We start from the raw sequence: 10,671 nt of genomic DNA, 5'->3' as shown, positions 1-10,671 counted from the left end.
GGGGGAGGGATGTTTTTCAATAGTTTTAATCCCTAGTTTACATGTATTTTGCCTTGGAGATGGTGGCCTGTGAATTATGTGCCAACTGAGCAACAACCCTTGGACTGTAGATGAAAAACCAAGCCCAGTCTGATGAGTTTTATGATTTTTGCCAGGGGTGGGATGGGGAGGGGGAGGGATTTTTTCAATAGTTTTAATACGTAGTTTCAATATATTTTGTCTGGGAGATGGTGGCCTGTGAATTATGTGCCTACCGGGCAACGTCCCTTAAACTGTAGGTGAACGGCCATGCCCAGTTAAATGATTTGTTTGGATTATTGCAAGGGGTGGGAGGGGTAGGGATGTTCTTTATTGATTGAAATATGTAGTTTACATACATTTTGGCTGGGAGAAGGCTTGTGAATTATGTGCCTCCCAGGCACTGTCCCTTGAACTGTAGATGAACGGCAAAGCCCGGTCAGATGATTTGTTTGGATTGTTGCCAGGGATGGGAGGGGTAGGGATGTTCTTGAATGGTTTAAATGTGTAGTTTACATACATTTTTGGCTGGGAGATGGCCTGTGAATTATGTGCCTCCCGGGCACTGTCCCTTGAACTGTAGATGAAAGGCAACGTCCAGTCAGATGATTTGTTAGGATTTTTGCCAGAGGTGGGAGGGGAGGAATGTTCTTTAATGGTTTAAATATGTAGTTTACATACATTTTTGGCTGGGAGATGGCCTGTGAATTATGTGCCTAACGGGCACTGTCCCTTGAACTGTAGATGAACGGCAATGCCCGGTCAGATGATTTTTGCTGGAAGGTAGTGGCCTGTAAATTATGTGCCTACTGGGCAACGACCCTTGAACTGTAGGTGAACGGCCACGCCCAGTTAAATGATTTGTTTAGATTGTTGCCAGGGGTGGGGGGACTGGGAGGGGGAGGGATATTTTTCAATAGTTTTAATCCCTAGTTTACATGTATTTTGCCTTGGAGATGGTGGCCTGTGAATTATGTGCCAACTGGGCAACAACCCTTGGACTGTAGATGAAAAACCAAGCCCAGTCTGATGAGTTTTATGATTGTTACCAGGGGTGGGATGGGGAGGGGGAGGGATTTTTTCAATAGTTTTAATACGTAGTTTCAATATATTTTGTCTGGGAGATGGTGGCCTGTGAATTATGTGCCTACCGGGCAACGTCCCTTAAACTGTAGGTGCCCGGCCATGCCCAGTTAAATGATTTGTTTGGATTATTGCCAGGGGTGGGAGGGGTAGGGATGTTCTTTATTAATTGAAATATGTAGTTTACATACATTTTGGCTGAATTGTGCCTCCCGGGCACTGTCCCTTGAACTGTAGATGAACGGCAACGCCCGGTCAGATGATTTGTTTGGATTGTTGCCAGGGGTGGGAGGGGAGGAATGTTCTTTAATGGTTTAAATATGTAGTTTAAATACATTTTTGGCTGGGAGATGGCCTGTGAATTATGTGCCTAACGGGCACTGTCCCTTGAATTGTTCATGCTTTAAGGACAAGTCCACCCCAACAAAAAGTTGATTCGAATAAATAGAGAAAAATCCAACCAGCATAACATTGAAAATTTCATCAAAATCGGATATAAAATAAGAAAGTTATGACATTTTAAAGTTTCACTTAATTAATTAATTTATTCAAATCAACATTTTTCTGGGTTGGACTTGACCTTGTAGGTGAACAGCCATGCTCGGTCAGATGATTTGTTTGGATTGTTGCCAGGGGTGGGGGAAGGGAGGGATGTTTTTTAAGAGTTATAATACATGGTTTACACACATTTTGGCTTGGAGATGGTGGCCTGTGAATTATGTGCCTACTGGGCAACGACCCTTGAACTGTAGATGAAAGGCAACGTCCAGCCATATGATTTGTTAGGATTGTTGCCAGGGGTGGGAGGGGGAGGAATGCTTACATGTTTTCAACTCTCTCAAAATTGATATGCTCGCTTAAAGGGATGGTCCGGGCTGAAAATATTTATATCTTAATACATAGAGTAGAATTCACTGAGCCAAATGCTGAAAATTTCACAAAAATAATAATAATAATAATAATAATAGTTGGATTTATAAAGCGCTTTTTGCCAGAGGATACAAAGCGCTCAGCCTGCTATTATTACCCCGGCTTTAGCTCGAGCTACCATCACCGGCGCTCAGTGCATGCATCGGATAACAAATAATAAAGTTATTGAAGTTTAAAGTTTAGCAATATTTTGTGAAAACAGTCGTCATGAATATTCATTAGGTGGGCTGATGATGTCACATCTCCACTTTCCATTTTCTTATGTCATTACATAAAATCATAATTTTTTCATTATTTCATACTTCTGTGAATAATATGTCACCCTTATAATGAAATAAGTTGCAGCAATAAATATTTAATGCACTAAATCAGTTGTCAATCCAATTTTTCTAGTTCTTGGAGGAAAAAATTTGAATAAACCTAATTTCATATAATAAAATACAAAAGAACAAGTGGGGATGTGACATCATCAGCCCACCTAATGAATATTCATTACGACTGTTTTCACAAAATATTGCTAAACTTTAAAATTCAATAACTTTGTTATTTGTTACCCGATTTTGATGAAATTTTCTGCATTTTGCTCAGTGAATTCTACTCAATTTATAAAGCTATAAATACTTTCAGTCCGGACCCTTCCTTTAATTCTAAATGCTGACTTTCTAACTCCTAACACTATTCTCGAAAAAATTAAAATGGCAGTCTGTTTCTCAAAAAGAGTCAATTATCAATTTTGTTTATATATGTTTAAGGTTATAAATAAAATTGCGCCAGAATATCTTTTGAATCTTATATTATTTCGTTCTTCTCTGATACTAACCAGATACGCTTTAAAGTCCCCTCTCCTTATTCCCAAACCAAAAACGGAAATCATGAAAAAGTCCTTTCAATATTATGGTCCGTTCCTCTGAAATAAGCTTCCCTCTTATCTTAGAAATTCGTCATCCCTTCAAGTATTCAAAACTAAATTTAAATTCTTTCGGCTGAAGCCTTAGCTTAGACCCCACTTTTTTTTTTACATGCATACGTTTCCTAATGTTATTTTAATTGTATGATTGTATCTTATTTATATGTCCATTGTAAAATATGTATATGATCTTTTTATTGTTGCAGGGCCTCTTTGTAAATCAGTTCTATAACTGAAAGGGCTACCCTGCGTAAATAAAACTGAAATAAATAAATATTAAGTTTGATGTCAATAATATTTTATTTATTCCTGACTGGAATATGGTGGCCTGTGAATTATGTGCCAACTGGGCAACACCCCTTGAGCTGTAGATGAACAGCCAAGCCCATCCACTCAGATGAGTTTTTATGATTGTTGCCAGGGGTGGGATGGGGAGGAGGAGGGATTTTTTCAATAGTTTTATTACATAGTTTCAAAATATTTTGGCTGGGAGATGGTGGCCTGTGAATTATGTGCCTACCGGGTAATGTCCCTTGAACTATAGGTGAACTGGCACACCCAGTTTAAAAGATTTTGGATTATTGCCAGGGATGGCGGAAAGTACGTGGCTGGAAGATGGTGGGTTGTAAAATATGTGCCTCCAGGCAATGCCCCTTGAACTGTAGATGAAGGGTGAAGCCGTGGAGTCCCGTCCATGTGCCCAAGAGGGTGGAACCGCGCCCACATGCCTGAGCTTTTTAGGGTGGAACCGTGGCGCTGCGGCCACGTGCCTGAAAGGTGATAGCCAATTCAGGCTCCCTCGTCGGGACCTGAACCTATTTTGGGGAGTGATGTACTAGTAGAGAAAACCTCACTCCTCTAGGGCTGCTTGACCCACCGGCTATTGGGTCCAACAAGTCCAGGTTAAGAGCGCGGTACTCTTTTGCCGGCACAGACTAGGCTTGATGCTTTGTCAGTCTCCGTCAGGGAGCATCAGCAAAGGGCTACCAGCACCTAGTCGCTAGAGACACGTGAGCGAGACCCTGTCAAACTCATGATTATCTGACCAGGCCCCCATTATGTTACCAGACTTCCGATAACTGACGGTCAGGCGTCGCAATTCTCATGTTGCTTCACACGCCCACGAGCAGTGCAGGTCATCTCCCCCACGCTTCCTGTCAGCTTCAGCTGCCGTGCTAGGCACCGTGCGGTTCAAGCAGACACCTGCCATCTCCTGCCGGCCTTTTATTGAATCGCTGGCCCACTCACCTACACGATGACCCCCGTTTCTATGCAGTTGCTTCCGACATATGGCTCTCAGCCCTAACATGTCGGCAAGCTCTCGCTAACCAATGGCTGGGCGTTGCATTCTTACAGGTTGCATTAATACGTTCCCGAGCATGACAGGTTCTTATCCTCACGTACTCCGTCATTCTAGACCGCCGCTACGCGACGGCCGGGCTTATCTTTGAAATTGTCAGCCCCTTCACCTGCACGGATGATCTCTCGCAATGTCGAGGCCAAGGTCCCACGATACCCCGGGGGGGGGGGGGGCCACTTCCATTGACGAGTGGATACCATGCGCGACCATGAGATCTCAAAAAGCACCCTAAACTCGTATATTCCATATTCTGAAAATGCACCCCTTAACTATTATTGGCGTGTGAAACCCTACCCTTAACAAGTATTGGAAACAAAACGATACTGTTGGCAAGTATTCCCTGAATGGAACCCCTAAACAAGTACAGCAATATAATTAAGTTGTTATGTCACAGACGTCGGACTCGGTCGTCAGTTTTACCTTTTTTACCTACATCATTGGGTTTAATACAGCCCCACTCGCGCAAATCATACTATAAACACGTAGTCATGGTGTTGATTCTTGGGGCAAAAAATACATCCTTTAAAAAACATTTGTCTTGATTTTTTATACCCTCGCAAATTCGACCCTAAACACGTAGCTTTCCTATCGAAAATAGATACCCTTTTTTCATTATTTTAGTGTTTTTGACACCCTTATTACGTTACGTACGTAAAGTGCCCTATCTTGAAAAAGACATCCTTTTTACGTGTTTTTTTGGTTGCGCATGGTATCCACTCGTCAATGTAAGTGGCCCCCCCGGGCACGATACTAAAAGTATTGCTACTTCTTGGGCTCTCTTCAATGGAGTCATCTTAGACGACATCTTGAGGGCTGCCTTTGGCGTTCTCCTAATTCCTTCACTTCCTTTTACTTAAAGGACATTCCTTTGGCTGAGCTCTGCCTTTAAGGCAGCGGCTTCCGTGTCTGCATCTCCCTATTTTTTGCACACTTTTCTTTTATTCTAGACATATGCCTCCCTTCACGTTAAGTTTGTGTTGGTCTAGCAAGTTAAATGAATATATCCCAGTTATTGACAGTAAATTATGAAAATACTTACCGTTATTTTCTTATTTACGAGATAACTGGATATATTCATTTGAACCCTCCCACCGGCCCCTCACCTTGGGTGGCAACATGTCTTGCGTTCAGGCCAAAGACCTTATAATATATTACTAGACCGAAAGCTGCGTGCGCGTTCAGCACAAAACAAATGAGATTAGGCTCCGCCTACCGCGATCATTTGAAGACAAAAATAAGCCCTCATTGATATTCATGAGCATGAAGATATTCATAATCCGGCCTTTTCATTGGCTAAGAGCGTCATTATACGCGATTTCCCTGATTCTTTGTCATCGATACTAGTGGTATCGTGTTACAGAATTAATTATTCATTTGACCTCATTACGTCATCTAATTTATTCATTCTGAAACTTTTCTTTCCACACAAAAATGGACCTACGAACACTCCGGTGAGTACGTATAAATTGATATAACCACATTAATTCAGTGGACTATTTACACATTTCACACTGTATATTGTGATCTTAGGTTATTTCTTTAAATAATTAGAGAGTTTGCTATCATTCTTCTGTTAAAGAAAAGCAGAATTTGGTCTTTGAAATTGAAGTTAGATTGTCATCGTCGCCCGGCCCAGTGCAGCCTGTATGTTGTTTTTCAGTGGTTATGCCGCTGTGTCAACCACATGTATTTTGTACGGGCTCCTAGCCGGCTGGGCATCGAGAGAAAATCGGGCCGGGAGCCCACGATTGATTAAAACAAGAAGAATGAAACTTCTTTTTGTACACTGTATAACGTTAGATCTAGAGGGAGATCTGCATCTATCTTCAGTAGATCGAGACTCAGTCAGGAATAAACTGTGAAGCGGAGTGTGGAAGAAAATATGCCTGTCATCATTGTGTCAATCCTCACTAGATTCTCGTCAGTTTCAGATATCAAATTTATTTTGCATAACTTCAGGCTTCTGCATTTAGCCCCCACCCATTTTAATTCTTATTGTTATTTATATAGTTAGACTCGGTATTAGAAATAACAATAACATGTTGCTCTGCATGTTTGTCTTACTCTTATTATCAATAGATCAAGATCTAATTTCTAACATGGTTAACAGAGCCTAGTCTTGCTTCTTAATTTTACTTTATCAGTTTATGTTACTTTACTTTTATCCATCGATGCTTGTACGTAGATCTAAGTTAGGCCTAGGCTCCTACCTAATTTAAATCTAGTCATCTAACTTACACTTTCCCAACCCTCGACACGTACCCCCAGGGCTTAGTATCTAGGTCTATAATTGTAGGCCTAGATGTAGGTCTGGGCCTAAACGACTACATTTACATGTACGAGTATGACTGTCAGTGGCAGTGCCAGTGGACCAAGCCCAAGGACTAGATCTACTCGGTTGATGGCAATGAAGGTTTAGCCAGGAATAAAAGTCAGACATCAAAAATTTCTAAATCGATATACATCTAGGTAAAGTCACCGAAGGGTTAGCTGGGTTAGCTTTACATTCTACTTCTAGGTCTAGATAGATCAAGATTCTATCGATAGTCTAGATCTAGACCTTATTTAGATACATGAAAGCTGTCACGCAGCACTGATTCTGGTTGGACTAGATCTATACTTTCTTACAAATAGATCTAGTCATCTAGACCTAGTGCATGAGATTATGAAATTATGTTGTTAAAATCAAATGAATTAAGATTCGGAATAAAAAGATGCAGATTTTTTTTTTTTTTGGGGGGGGCAGACATGTGAACAAATTTAGAGAAACCTGAAATTCTGAAAGTGAGGGCCCGAAGCAACCAATATTGTCTAGGGCTGGTTTTTTTTGTGCATTTTCTAAAGTAAAATTGAAGGATTTCATGCAATTCTTTTTTTATGAAGGTTTTCACATTTCAGCTCCCACCCAAACCCCTCCCCTACACTGTTAGAAAATGTATCCTTAAAATAAAAGAAGTTCCTGCAGCAGAGTCTCGAGAACACCTGTAATTTTACCAGATTGCATATAATCTTACATTATATCATGTAAAATTACAGGAAATTGGTATTTGGTGTATGGAACCTTACAAATTTCCTTAAATAAAACACAATTTTCCCCTTTTTAAACAGACCTGTTCTGTAGAAAAATTCCTGTTTTATGAATTTACAGAATGATTCTGTTATTGCTTTCTGCAAAATCTTGTTTTTTTCTGTAAAATCAGTTTTTTTTTTACAGTGTACATACGGCCATGAAAGAGATCACTTGACACTTATTGTTCTCTCTTTTCTTTCACAAACAGGTTGAGTTTGAAGAACAAGAAAAACAGTAGAGGTCTACCCGGTACCTATGGTTAAACATGATGATCATAAGTGCATGCATCATTTTGCAGATTCTCATCCAGGTATAAAAGTTAAACTAAACTATAAAATTACAGATACATTACATGCATTGAAATGAATGTTAACCATGTTTACATTAAATAAAAATAATCTGAGCCACTGCTAAGAGGTAGGATCTATATTGAATATACACTTCTTATATATACAGGCTCTCGACTCTCGAGTCTAAAATAGAACCAATGCCAAAAGTTATGTACCTTGGGCAAATTTATAAAATAAGGTCATGTCCTTGATCTACTATTATTTAAATGGCCTTTTTATTTCCTATTTGTTTATAAACAAAGCAATATTTATTTTTCATGTTTTATATTTTATAAAATTCATTTTATTCATTCTTTAGTGTGATATTCATATTTCATATTTGTAGATTTACAATTTTTTTTAAATCTTATTATTTTACATTTTGTCCAATAGGATGATGCAGCTCTACAATTTCCAATAGGTGATTGATGATGATAAACAATTGGTGAAGTAGGCCTAATAGAACAGTGATAGGACCACAAAGAGAAATTCAACCTACAGCAGTTATATGAGTGAGTTAATTAGTGATTATTTTAATAATGGGGGGGTTTTCACAATTTTTTTAGGCAACAAATAGACCTGCCTTTGAAAAAACCATTTCAATTTTGTTTTTAGATAATAGTTAGGTGTCGTTTTTATTTGCAGATCAAAATATTCTGTTCAGAGAGAAATCTCTGACATTTTTTTTTATAGAGTACATGTAGTTATAATGGAGAGTGGTATGTAAACTGCATAGAACAGGTTTAAGTGATATGCTTTGTAGAAGTACAAGTTCATAATTAGTAGAAGTAAGATTTCCTATGTTATGTGATGAAGAAATATATATACCAGTATGTATAGTCTTACTTTTCTTAAAACATTTATGTTTTACAAATCATGACAATTTTAATTTAAATTCATTGATTTTCTTTCTCTATTTTTTCAATCTGCAGGACTGGTGTAACAGATGTTTTCATTCAAGAAATCCAACAAATTGAAGAGTGACTTAGCTTAGGAAGCACTTGATAATGATGGAAAAGGTTCTTTTTTTCAAGTCCAATTTTTTTTAATTTTAATTATTATCACAACCCCAAATTCATGAAGTATGAAATTTCCTGTTGAATTTCATTAAAACTGGTTGCAAAAGGAGAAGCTATAAACATTCAAATAGGAGCGGTGAAGTGAAGTTGAAAGTGGGGGGGGGGGCACAGGGAAAATGCTGTATTATGTCAAATTTTTAAGAAGTTGAGAGAGCAAAATTTTGACATTTTTAAAAAGAAAATCCAATTTTGTGATAGATTTCGACAAAATATTCAGAATGATATATTTCACCCTTTTTTTTGGGGGGGGGGGGCAAGAGTCCTTCAAGCCCCCCCCCTCCATCTGTAGTGTACGAAACTGCTTATCTACCCCCACTCACATGAATTATTAAACTTAATGCACAAAGAATTTCCTTATTGTTTTCTTGTTTCAAAGGGCACTCGTCATGGTGACCATAAAACGGGTCCTTCTCAGGTGAAAGGGGCACAGAACAAGTTCTTTAGGAGCACTTTTCTTGGGTAAAAGGGGGCAGTTATTCGAGAAAGGGCACTTACAAGAAGGCGAGGGGGCACTTTTTAACACATAAAACGGGCCCTCAGATGAAAGGGCACAGAACACGTTCAGGGGGGCATTTTTTGGTAAAAATTTGCATACAAGGAAGAGCACTTGGTAACACCTAAAACAGGTTCTCGTCAGGTGAAAGGGACACAGTACACGTTCGTGAGGGGGCATTTTTCTGACATAAAATTAAAGGCACTTTTCAGTGCTTCAAAAAGTAGGTGGAACTGTGCCCCCCAGGATCGCTGCCCCTGCATACAAAAAACATTTTCGTTCGATTCAAAGTATTAACATACGCTTAAGAAAAAAAGTAAGGCTAAATCCTCTGATAATGTGATATTTTTTCTGGCTATTAATAAAATTCACAACTAACCAGAAAATGCCTTCATGTCTTTCATTTGTATTCATATGGTATTTGTACAGAGCTAAAATGAAAGGGATTTGGAATTGGCAAAATTCAAAATGAGATGGAGAGAGAGAAAGAGTGATGAGAAGGGGGTTGAAAAGAGATGAGAAAGAAATGGAGGGGCACATATGAAGAGATAATTTAGAGAGGGGGGTAAGAGAGCACGAATGGTGGGAAATAGGAACAAAGGGGTGGAAGAGAAATAAGACGAGATTTATGGAAATCAGGAGACAGATAACAAGTGGGAAAAGAAGAAGGAAATATATGTAGGAGAAAGGCGGCACCAAAAGAACGTTAGTGGGAAAATTATTAAATGGAAAAACAGAGCAAGAAATGCTGGAGAATAGAGGGGACAGGAAACGTAACATGATAAATTGGGGCCCGTTTCATCATGAGTTACAAGTATGGTAATTACGATTTAGGGATGGCAAAAGCACTAGAGACCTCTTTACCTAATCACGACTCGATCTACCCTTTTCATCTTCCCTTTTGGAATTAGCAAAGGCCTATAAGACGCAATACAAACAATGCTTTGTTTTTAAGTGATATCGATTGTGATATCGATACTTTATAGAGCGCAACGTATCGTCTCAGATTTGCGCTTGCTTGATTCGCTGAATCCTTCGCGTCACGAGCGCGTAACAAAATGAATACATTAATGAATTTGCCAAGTTGACCTTTGTCATTGCGCTGATGTGCGTATTGTCTAATACACGTACAAAACCACAGTTGACGAGGGAGCATCGTACGAAATTAATATTAATGAGGGCTTATTTTAGCTTCTAATGGATTAAACAAAATGGCGGTAGCTTCGGGGGCTTGGTTCAGGCTCATAAGAGGAAATGGACGCCAATTTGCGCGATGATCTTGGGATAGTGCGTACGTAGGGAGATGCAGCGCGCGTGCAGGAAAAATTGTGTACTTTTATTCGGCGTGCATGTTAATTGTAATGAACTTTAGCAAATCAAATGAATATATCCAGTTATCTCG

The 10,671-nt window shown here is 39.2% G+C and overlaps 1 long non-coding RNA gene across 3 annotated transcripts; it reads left to right on the top strand.

Moving 5' to 3' along the window:
• Nucleotides 1–3,444: 3,444 nt before the first annotated feature.
• Nucleotides 3,445–9,702, top strand: LOC135153758 (uncharacterized). 3 transcript variants are annotated; one of them, XR_010293263.1, is made up of 4 exons: nt 3,445–5,749; nt 7,577–7,678; nt 8,091–8,209; nt 8,630–9,702. It is a non-coding gene; the product is annotated as an uncharacterized LOC135153758 (long non-coding RNA). The 3 variants fall into 3 exon arrangements; XR_010293264.1 differs by having other exon boundaries at nt 5,712–5,753; XR_010293262.1 differs by lacking the exon at nt 3,445–5,749 and having other exon boundaries at nt 7,035–7,678.
• Nucleotides 9,703–10,671: the final 969 nt, after the last annotated feature.

This window comes from Lytechinus pictus, chromosome 3 (assembly GCF_037042905.1).
Source record: "Lytechinus pictus isolate F3 Inbred chromosome 3, Lp3.0, whole genome shotgun sequence".
In the NCBI taxonomy this organism is placed as follows: Eukaryota; Metazoa; Echinodermata; class Echinoidea; order Temnopleuroida; family Toxopneustidae; genus Lytechinus; species Lytechinus pictus.
The sequence above is the reverse complement of the archived record's forward strand: the minus strand, read 5'-3'. Positions and strand labels throughout refer to the sequence as shown.